Below are 12,272 nucleotides of genomic sequence, written 5' to 3'. Positions count from 1 at the left end.
CTAACATCTAGACCTCCTCAGAAAACAAAATAAAAAAACTCTTGTTTTTTTCTAATACATGAACAAAAGTCTAACGTAAAGGCTAATATCTTACCCTAGCCATAATCCAAAACCATTAAACAATAATAAACAAAGCACCCATAAAATATTTAACTTTATGCTGTAAAATTTACTCCTAGGTAACTACCTAATTATTGGGCTCTAATTCAAGGTCAGTGAATTGGAAAAGCATGTAGTTTGTAATTGCTGATTTTAAGTCATTCTTTCTTACAATCATTAGTACATGGCCGTCCATGACAATATCACACCATGAACAGTAATTTCACGTCATCTTTTTACAGACTAGTGAACTAAGCCCCAGAGATATAAATTGCCAAAGTGAGAGAGGCAGTGAGTGAGAAGCTAGGAACGCTCCTCTGTGCCTGAGTGTAACCACTAAAATTCTGCCACACTATTGGCAACTTTGGTCAGATGATGAAATTCATAGATTTTTGGAGTTAGAATCTTGGGGCCATTTGCTTAACTTTCTTATTTTATAGATGAACTAAAACAGAGTAAATAGTTGACTTCAAGTCCTTATCTTACTTAGTGATGCAATTAAAATAGAACCATTTCAGCAATTTTTCTTAATAAAATTTCTTTATAAAAAATCACCTTAAATTAAGAAAACATACAGCATAAAAAAGTATCACTTAGTATTAAATATTAATGGTGTATATGAATACTAACTATGCATGTAAAGGATATTTCTTCACATAAAAGAATGCTAGAATAATGAAATAAATACAAATGATCATCTTTTCAAATACCAATTGATACATGAATCCCCAATGAAAAGCACTTGGCCAGCTAGCCATCTTCAGGTGACATCTCTACCACTTTATGAAGCAGCCCATTCTTCTTGGGGGGAAATTCTATTTGTGACAGTTTTTCTTCACTTAAATCCATACAATGTTATTTTAAAAGCATTTCCCATATTGAGTCACAGTAGACCCAAATATCTCAGGATCCCTCAGAGTCGCAGCTGTAAATACTAACCTACCTCCCATCCAACATCGATTCAAATATTTACAGAGAATTAGCATCTCTAACACTTGTTCATCTCTTCTTCTCAAAACAAGGCATATCTAAATATTTCAAATTTTAAAACTCCCTTATTATCATGCATGTTCTGAACAGTTTTCCTCAGGTTTATCAATATCAGGTCACACTGCTTTGGGGTTGTGTGGACCTAAATTATAGCCCCCTCCCTGTTCAAAAGGTTAATGTCATCCACATTTTAATTTTGCGCACTAGTCATTACACTGGTGACACAAACCTAAACTTGAATTTATGATTTTTTGAACAAGAAAAATGTCTATGCTATCTTCATAATTTACCTCTTAACTGATTTACATAAATATATGACATATATGTAACATATATATAATGGCATATATATATACATATATATATATTATGGTATATATATTCTGATGGCTTGAGAGTAGAGAAAACACATCTTAATACCACAGCAAAGATTTTGAAGAAATAAAGAATAGCAATGAAAAATCGGTAAATAGTTCAATACCTGTGGTAGGAGGGCGATGTTAAAATCTGTCTTTGTCACTTTAGATGAAGACTTGATTGTGTGCAAAGAAGGAACCAGTGTTGGGGGAGGGGTTACTGAAAACAGAAGTAAAAATGAGCCTAACTGTTAGAACAAGAACCTAGAGGAAACAGGATCTGTGCTTTCATTCTGCTTCTGTTATATTCTTTAAATTTTTGTTAAAGTGAAAGTTTCCATGTGGTTTTGATGTCTTTTAAAAACACCATCAAAATAAAATAAAATATTAATTTTTAAATAACCTCATGTAATAAATTAATAATGTGTGTTTCATTTTTTTGCTGATAAAAATAAAATCACTTTGTCTACTATCTACATCTGAAGACCAACACCGTTCTCTGGGTTCACAATCAGGGATAGATTGTAGAGCTTCACATGAATGCAAGTGGGAAAAATAGGTTAATTTATAAGGATTACTTAAGCTGGCTAAAATAACTGAAAGAGTGTACTAAGAAATATTCAAAGAAGCAATTACATTTCACAGTGTCTTCAAATCATGTTACATTTATCATATTTTAAGTACCATTGAATATTCTTTTTGATTGGGAGAGACCTGTGAATGACAGACACTTTTGTGCTGAACAAATGAACAGTTTTTCCTAATTCTTTGTACATGACTGTCCATTCCTTCCCTATTATCTCATCTAAGTCAACATAATGGAGACCCGTATACAATGTGAACCATATGTTTCATCATGCAGTTTGTGATTTAATTGGTTTTTAATTTAAATTTAAGTTAGTTAACATACAGGGCAGTATTAATTTCAGATGTAGAATTTAGTGATTCATCACTTACATATGACACCCACTGCTCATCCCAACAAGTACCCTTCTTAATTAATGCCCTTCACCCATCTAGCCCATCCCCCAGCTACCTCCCCTGCAGCAACCCTCAGCTTGTTCTCTATATTTAAGAGTTTCTTATGGTTTGCCTCCTTCTCTGTTTTAATTTTTTCTACCCTTCCCCTATGTTCATCTTTTTTTTTTTAACTGTTTCTTAAAGTCTGCGAGTGAAATCATATATTTGTCTTTTCCCACTGACTTATTTCACTTATCATAATACACTCTAGTTTCAACCACATTGCAAATAGCAACATTTCCCATTCTTTTTGATCAGTGTAAATTTGATCGATGATGGCTTTATTGTTTTAAAAAAATCTCACCAATTCAGTATATTTTATGCTTGTTTAAATATTCCTTGAAATAGATTCATTTTTCATTTAAATCTATATTTCTGTTCACAGAGAATGTCAGTTTCCTGTAGGCCCCAAAATATCATCCCAGATGTGTGTGTGTGTGTGTGTGTGTGTGTGTGTGTGTGTACGCATGTGTGTCTACCATTTATACTAGGATAGACGATTCACAAACAAGGCATTCTTTCTTTGCCATTACTGTTTGTTTGATAGACGTGTGAAGGACTGCTGGAAGCAGGCCTATTTGTTTTCTAGGAAACCCATTTTTTTCAGAAGAAAACGTTCTTTGTTTTACTTTTGGATTTCATGAGGACACAAGCAAGGAGTCCCAAATGTCTCCCTATAGTTGCATTTAATGAAGATTTTCATAACAGTTACCAGTCAAGACTTATCTTTCTGGGCACCTCTCAATTCCTAATTCATCCCTCTGTAAAGAACAGAAAGCAGTGATTGCCAATGCCTCAATTTGCTCTCAAACAATTAAGAAAAAACTAAAAATAATAAAAAAATAAAAACCCTGTTGTAATGCTTGGTAAATGACCACCAGCAAAGAAAGAGTAGATGAAAAAGCCATTAAGATTTGGCAGGGAAAAGAAAGTCATCTACTTTCTTTACTTATCTACACACAAAGGCCACTAAAAGGCTATGAGGTAGTTGCAATTCGTTTATATATATATATATATATTTTTTTTTAAATACAGAATGAGTAAATGTTATATCTGCTGGGACTGAAAAAAAAAAAAGAAAGAAAAGAAATGAAAAGAAAAGAGCCCAGAAATAACCCTAACCTAGAAGTAACTCACTTTCCACTTCAAATTAATAGCGATATACTTCCACTATCATTATTTAAGTCATAAGTATTGATAAAGAAAACACTTTTAGCTAACACACTTTATACAAACCATTTGAACTATGACATTTAACTATGATGCCAAGTGTCTAAAGGACAAAATCAGTTTAAACAAGTAAAAATGGTATACAAACTGTCAGAAACATATCACATATAACATATACTACAGTTTTAGAGAAAAAAAATGTAGAAGCCTAACAGGGAATTGTCAATATATCATAGCCCCTGGCCACTTAGGGGCTGACCACCCAGAGGAACTACTTAATTAATGCATAATTAAATAAAAGAAAATTAATTTCATTCTTGTTATAAAGAAAATCTGAAGACACAAAATGGAATTTCATTTCATTCGGAAATACAATTAAAATAAATTTAGTATTTATTTACCTCATATGATTAAAAATCCATCCAATACTTTAGAAGCCCAAGCAGCTCATGATACAGTGATCCAGCTTCCTGTGGTACTCTTCACTTTCTATAAATATAAAGAAGGTGAAAAAATGCATTTAGAGCAATATGTGTCTTTGTAAATGATGCTGATTAGCTGTGAAATGTTTATAATCACTCTACAATGCCTTTTAAAAAGTACCTTATTACATATAGCTGTTATTACAGTTTTAAATGCACAATATAGCAATGAAAATTATGTCATCTGAGACTTTCAAGGCACCAAAATAGACTCCTGGTTATAATATACCACAAAAAAATTTTTTTAACATTTTATTTTATTTTTTGAGAGACAGAGCATGAGCAGGGAAGGGGCAGAGAGAGAGGGAGACACAGAATCTGAAGAAGGCTCCAGGCTCTGAGCTGTCAGCACAGAGCCTGACATGGGGCTCAAACCCACAGCGGTGAGATCATGACCTGAGCCAGAGTTGGATGCTCAACCGACTGAGCCACCCACGTGCCCCCCCCAAATAAATAAATAAAACCACTCAATTGCATGTTATTTTACTGGTAAAGACTGTTGTACTATGAAAACTAAGGCATTTGTAATTTAAATTATATTCACATGACCAAAATAAATGTTTTTTTCTAGTTATAACACTGAGCTATAAGTAGTAGGGGAAACCAGCTAATTGGTTAGTTTTTAAAAATGACTTCTTTACTAGGCATTAGCTAGTCTCCTTACTTCATGTCCCTAATTTTTCCGGAAAAGATTAATAGAATGTGAGAAATAAATGTCACTCATTTGATGCATTGATACGCAATATGTAGGCATTTAAGTGAATTCTGCTTCTAGATAACACACACTAAATAGAGTAAACACACACACACACATCAGCACAAACTTTCACAACCTGTTTCAATGATTTGTAGGTGAAACTTTGTAATTATATTTTCTCCGATCTACTTGCCAAAAGAGAAATAAAGTGATAGGCAAGATATATAGGTGCTTGGCTGCAGTCCAATGTTACTTCTCCATTCTCAAACACATATTGTTTAGATAGAATGGCAAATGTTTTACATTCCTCTCCTACATCCTCCTCTCAATAAGAAGCCTCATTCATGTACAGTTAAATTCAGGCACAGATTTCAATGTATCAGTACCATGGACATCTGCCCCCTACTCTCCAAATGCTTTCTGAAAATCTTTAATCCAGTAGGTGACAAAGATCAGGATAGCAACAGAGACGGTGGGGAAAATGGTGTTTCTAACTGAGAAGTATAATTTTCCAGGCACCTGCAGCAGGTTAGAACAGAAATAAATGGGCATCTTCTTAATCCATTACAAAAGTGACCAAAAGAACAGTGACCAAAAAAGAGGGCTGAATTCATACAAATTACATCACAAACTCAATTTTCCTAAAGGCTACTATTGGTAACCACATGTATCTCTAATTACCATATATTTTGTATCTATACATACATAAATGCATATATATTTATATATGACATAGATAGATAGATAGATAGATAGATAGATAGATAGATAGATAGAAAGAAAGAAAAAAAGACAGATGGATAAACTAGATTCCTCACTATATGCTCCTTTGTATCTTTTGTCAGTTATTGAGTATTAGAACTTACTTTGAAGAACAGATGCTTTCCAGCCAAAAAAATTCAGTACTGTGAATAACATGTCCCATTACATTCTAGAAAGCTATCAGAAGCTACATTTACATTAGGGAGAAACAAACTGTGAAGGAAAGTGTTGACCACTTTTGGCAGGAAAGAGAGGATTCTAAAATTCAGAATAGTAGGAAACTAGCCAGGAAAATGGTAAAATACCAGGAAAGGCTGCATAGCATTTTAAGAATTTCTAGACATTTTGAAGAACTATCCTCCTTCCCAGAGAACACATCAACTAAGCTAATACCTCATCACCTTCTAATGCTGTATTCACAATTATGTGCTTTGTTTCCATTTTATCATTTGTAATTCTGCAGCAAAGATCCCTAAACTATTACTAAAGGTTCATTGTGACAAGTGCCATGATAGATGCTTTCATATGCCCATCTCATTTAATCAACAAGACATATGCAGGGTCACACTTTGCAGACAGTAGCCATTGTCTTCTACACCATATGTCTCAGCATAAAATCCTAAACTGGAAAAAAAAATCCTAAATCGGAAGTTGCCTGTTCCATAAAGTGCTCTTTTCAACTAATTATAAATTTTAAGTTCTAAATATTTTTAAATGTCTTTTAATGTCTAAGGTATTTATTGAATCATTGAGTGTATAGGAAATATGAAAATTACCAAATAAAATCCATTATCTAGTTACCTGAAACTTGCAGTTTAGCATTCCATTGGGGTGAGGGGATGATTCTTGACCCTCACAAGTCTTTTTGCTTATTATTACATTCAAAGATTAAATTTATGACATCTTTAAGGAAGAAAGAATATGGATTATACCTTTAACCCATACTGGAATTTCCTAATTTTTTTTAAAACATGATAACTGTACTTAAGACCAAATATTGCTTGAGGGAAATGAAAAATGTCTTATGATAATAAAGTAAATGGCATGAATGCAAAAGAAGCTACTAGATATAAGGGATTAGAGAGACTATTTTGCTAAATAGAAAAAATAATAAATTTGGAAACAGATAAGGTAATGGAGAAATAAGGTGGGGAGAAATGTGATGATAAAACTCATAAAAGTATATATGTCTATATGGTATTTTTTTTGAGGGGGTAGGAGTTGAAGGAATAGAATTGTTGAAGTTGTAGATAAAATTAAAAAAAAAATAGCCCACATGCATAGGACAGTCAATAAAAATCATACCTAAAGCAGATAGTATACCTCATAACCCTGAGAGCAAACCTAGAAACAGTTCATAAAATATACACAATTTTTTCTTTACCTTAAGTCTACAAAAATTATGTCATTTCTTCCCCTCCTAAGATTATGTGATTAATTACTGATGGAAATAAAACAATAATCCAGGCTTTCTGCTTCCAAATCTGTTCTCTCCTGACTACCTGATATTGTCTCCCTCATTTTCTGTTGTCTTTGTATAAAGAGATGATTACATACTGTAGCCGCATCCCAAATGGGTATGCAGTACTGATCAAATAAGGACTCTAAGTGCAGCAGGGGGCTAATGCAGGAATGAAAGCACAATGCACTTACCCCAGTCCCTAGAATTCAGTGAGGAATTAAAGAGCAGCTGTTACTGTTATCACTGTCTATAAAATGAGAGAAAATCTTACTAAGAGGAGGATATAATAGTGAAGAAAGAAAAAAATATTAAAAAGGCTCAATGAAGATGCTGAAACAATTCCATAGGGATTAATATTTTTAAGATACAAGCCAGGCAGGTTTAATGCCTATTCAAATGAGTGACTTTAACTTCAATATTATATATATGCCAATGAAATTTGTAAAAGAATAATTGCTGTTTTATTTACTTCTTGAGATGAATATAATAACCTCCAAGGATAAGCAATATTTTAAATGGCTTCAAAGTGGGATAAGAAGACTCTCTAGGTTTGTGGTGTGGTGCTAAGGAGTGTTTGGAAACCAATAAATAAATAAATAAATAAATAAATAAATAAATAAATAACAGTCTTTCTGGACCTTCAGTGCTATTTTCGAGGGAAAAATACTTACTAACACAGTGAGGTATTTCTAGGTATAAATACCCTCAGTTATGATTTACATTTCTTTCTTTACACATGCTTAAGGGCAAGAGTTTGAAAGTGCTTGCTTTAAATGAAAAATCAGACATTTTTACCATTCTTATCTCCTCTTCTACAACAGTTTCCAGTGATTGTCATACTGTATCTCAAACTGGGGGAAATGAGAGAAGACTTTTTTAGAAGAAATATATAGAGAGTATATGACATCTTTTCCTAAAAGGAAAGTAAATCTCTGACCTACTGAATTTTTTTATTCACCATTATTAATACTCACTATACAACAGGCTCTGTTCAACCTATCGATATATTTAATAACACACACACACACACTTAAAAATATACAAGTAAAAATATATGTTTGTTACTGTTGCAACTTTCACAGAAGACCACATCTAAGGAATTAACACAGAGAAGATGATGCTATCACTGTACAAAGTTCTCAGCAATTAATTTTTGGGATGATCTCTTAAACAAACAACACAGTATCTCCTAAGGAGGATCCTAGTGCTCTAAAGCCTTTGACTTGGAGTCTCATCAACATGTTGGATAGCTTAGATTTTGGTTTAAAGAACTGGTCTATCCTGCATTAGGGAGAGAGTTGTACATAGAGAAGACCAAATGTTGTAAATTGTTGTATGACATCTGTCTCCTCTTGATATTATTTTTTTTCTTTTTGGTCATAAAATAGAAGTGAAATAAGCTGCTACTGTGAACCTAATTATGATGCCTTAAAACTTTAATTTAGTATATTCAGCATATGATAAATCATATAAGGTAGGTAGTACTGGCCTTTAACAGATAAGGAAACTAAGGCTTAGAAAGTGACACAACAATTTTTTTCAAGATCACAGAACTTTCCAAAGTATCACATTGCCTCCAGAATATAGATAACTTTGGTCATGGGACTGGTTAGAATGGATGTAAAATTCAATTCAGTGGTGTTTAATAAAACTTGAAATCTGTAATGAGTGCAGTTGACCAGAACTGGATGAGTTAAGTGTTTTATCATTAAGATTTCAGGATTGTTAAATAAAAGTGAAGTTCTGAACAAAAGCTTTCTTTTTCCTGAATTGATAATTAATGTTAAATTCTAAACTTATACTAAAAACTTTTATTAAGACTTATACAAAAATATAATATCCATTATTTTCAACAAGGTGTTTTTGCTTAGTAACTTGCTTAATTAATAGTAATTAATTTATTAGATTCATATAATATAAATGACATTTCCTGGAATCACAAGTTTATTCAACATTACATTTCCATTAGGATGTAATAAATAGAATATATCATTCATTAGATCTTAATTCTAATTTAATAAAAGTAGCATATAATTCTTCTTTTGGCCAAAATTTAATTTAAACTCAAGTTATTTAACATGTAACATATAGTGTAGTATTGGTTTTAGGAGAATTTAGTGATTCATCAACTTACATATTAACATCCAGTGCTCATCACAAGTGCCCTCCTTGATGCCCATCACCCATTTACCTCATCCTCCCACTACCTTCCCTCCAGCAACCCTTGTTCTCCCAGTTAAGAGTCTCCTATGGTAAACCTCTCTGTTTTTATATTATTTTATTTTCCTTCCCTTCACTTATGGTCATCCATTTTGTTTCTTAAATTCAATATATGATTGAAATTACATAGTATTTGTCTTTCTCTGACTGACTTATTTCTCTTAGCATATTACACTTTAGTTCATCCACATTATTGCAAATGGAAAGATTTCATTCTTTTTGTTGGTTGAGTAATATTCCATCATTTATATATACACCACTTCTTTATCCATTCATCAGTCAATGAACATTTGGCCCATCTCCATAATTTGGCTATTGTTGATAGTGCTACTATAAACATTGGGATGCAAGAGCCCCTTTGAATCAGTATTTTTGTATCTTTTGGATAAATATCTAGTAGTGCTGTTGCTGGGTTATAAGTTTGTTCTATTTTTAAGTTATTGAAGAACCTCCATACTGTTTACCAGAGTAGCTATACCAATTTGCAGTCCCACCAACAGAGCATAAGGGTTCCCCTTTCTCATTAACTATATAACTCTTAATTCTAATATCACAACACACCTATACTAATACTAAGAATTAAGCTAGATAATTCATAATACTAATATAGTAAATCAGCTATATTATTTTCTGAAGCAATAGAGGGAACATAGAGGGAAAATAGAAACAAATTCACTAGGGGTTCTTGGATGACTCAGTCGGTTAAAATCAACTCTTGATTTCAACTCAGGTCATGACCTCATGGTTCATAAGTTTGAGCCCCATGTCGGGCTCTGCACTGACATCATGGAGCCTGCTTGGGATTCTCTCTACCTGTCTCTCTTCCCTCCACTCTATATCTCAGAAATAAATAAATAAACATTATAAAAATAAAGGAATAAATTCACTAAGTAATTTTGACTCGGAATTCAATAGAACTTTTTAGTATTGAAGGTCAACATATTTCCAAATTAAAAAATAAAAGCATAATGACATTATTACTTGACTGAATCACTCTATAGAGATTCCATTCACAACATGTTACCCTAGAACATGCCAAAAGAGAATCTTGCAAGTTCAGTACATTAAATCCTATTTTAGTATAAAATGCACATCACCTGTTCTTCAGCAGAACAAAACAGTGATAAAAGGAGGATTTTTGATTCTTCTTTGTTTTAACTTGCCTAATTTTAAACTGCTTTGTTTCGTGGCTCCCAAAAGGATGAAGGGACTTCACTCTGGATTGCTTCAGTGACTTACATTTCCCTTTGTTCTTGACTTTCTTAGAGATGTACATGGTAGAGATGCTGGTATTTTTATTTGCTTTAATCTTTCAAAACCCAAAAGTATAAAAAAATACACTGCTATCTATCTTTTTATTAGGTCAATCAAGTTAAAAGTTTTCATTGTGCTTAACCTTCTAAAAAGTTGAAATTCTACCACAGCTACAAATTTTTGAAAATAAACCATATATTTCATTTTGTCTTAAAACATACCTTTCAGGGGCAACTGGGTGGCTCAGTATGTTAAGTGACCGACCTTGGCTCAGGTCATGATCTCACCTCTTGTGAGATCTGTGCTGACAGCTCAGAGCCTGGAGCCTGCTTCCGATTCTGTGTCTCCCTCTCTCTGCCCCTTCCCCTTGACTCACACTCTCTCTTTCTCTATCTCTCTCAAAAATAAATAAACATTAAAAATGTATCTTTAAAAAATCTCTTTAAATTACACACACATGTACATATTAGATCATTTTTTGTTCCTTATATATATATTAAAATAATAACAAATATACACTGAACACTTTCCACATGCCAGGCACTATTCTAAGTACTTTCCATATATTTACTCCCTTAATTCTCAGAACAATCAGATGATACTATTCCTACCCCAATCGAAAGATGGAAAATTGAAGCATAGAAAGAGTAACTAATCAAGTAATTAACAGACCTGGCATTTAAACTAGGTTCATGACTCCAGAGCTGGAGCTGTTAGGAATAATGCAATATTATCTCTTATTACAAGACACTAATAATGGCATTCTGATAACAGTATGTACAAAAATGTTCCTTAACCATCTTAACCACACTTAGTCCAAAAACAAAAAAGAAAGAAAGAAAAAAAATTAAGCCATAGAAGTTCATATCAGGTGGCACAAACAGGTGACTGAAACATGACAGAGCTAAATCTTTCTAAAGGGATGGCCATTCCTACATAGTTTACCAAATATTCACAATGTCTGGTAGAGTACTGAACATATAGTAAGTCTGTATCAATATATATTTATTGTATAGGTGAGTTAATGAATAAATTGAGAAGCTTATGTGAGCTTATTTTGCAGTGATATTTCTGCAAAACCTGCCTGGCATTGCCACCTCCAAACACACAAAAAAGACCAGTCTTAACTCAGTAGACATCTTCATTGGATTCTCACCTCCCATTCCTCACCTTCACTTCAATCATCCAAAGCTCTCAGGTTGTCACTTGGGCCCTTGTGTTCCATTTGCAACTGCCTAATTCATATCCATTAAATTCTTGTTCTATTTAATAAACTTCATTTAATAAACCAATGAAAAAATCCTATGTGATTCCAGTTACTAGTAGTACATTTAACTGAGGGTTTTGAGAGAAAATGTCATAATTAAGGATAACAATCCTAATGGTGAGAATGTCAGGTAGTAGTACCATACCTCAGAAATCCAAACCCAATAGTCCAAACTGTTGTTGTCCTGGGCTCTCTCCCCTCCTCAGGTGCACCCTGAATCTATATACATGTTATTGTCTTCCATTGCCACCTCCTCCATGGTTACTCTCATGGTCTCCTACCTGGTCTTTCTACTTGTCCTCTTGCCCTTCCAATCCATTTTCTATATTCCATCTAGAGTTATCTTAAAATATCAATTAGATCATGTATGTCTATAAACAATGACTTCCCTTTGTACTTGAGAGACTTTATATTTCTTTCTTTTGCTCTTTCAATCAATCACAATCTCTCTCTTTCTCTACTTCTCCCCTTCAGGCCACAGTTGGCTTCTCCA

At 33.2% G+C, this 12,272-nt stretch overlaps 1 protein-coding gene across 1 annotated transcript in view; it reads right to left on the bottom strand.

The window, feature by feature from the left end:
* Nucleotides 1-12,272, bottom strand: part of LINGO2 (leucine rich repeat and Ig domain containing 2) — a 1,051,930-nt gene that overhangs the window by 681,970 nt on the left and 357,688 nt on the right. Inside the window, exon 3 of the mRNA XM_029920927.1 lies at nucleotides 4,037-4,124. The gene's annotated coding sequence lies outside the window, so the exon portion shown is untranslated. The remainder of the gene's footprint in view (nucleotides 1-4,036; nucleotides 4,125-12,272) is intronic.

The sequence above is a fragment of the Suricata suricatta genome, chromosome 13 (assembly GCF_006229205.1).
Source record: "Suricata suricatta isolate VVHF042 chromosome 13, meerkat_22Aug2017_6uvM2_HiC, whole genome shotgun sequence".
Classification (NCBI taxonomy): Eukaryota; Metazoa; Chordata; class Mammalia; order Carnivora; family Herpestidae; genus Suricata; species Suricata suricatta.
The sequence above is the reverse complement of the archived record's forward strand: the minus strand, read 5'-3'. Positions and strand labels throughout refer to the sequence as shown.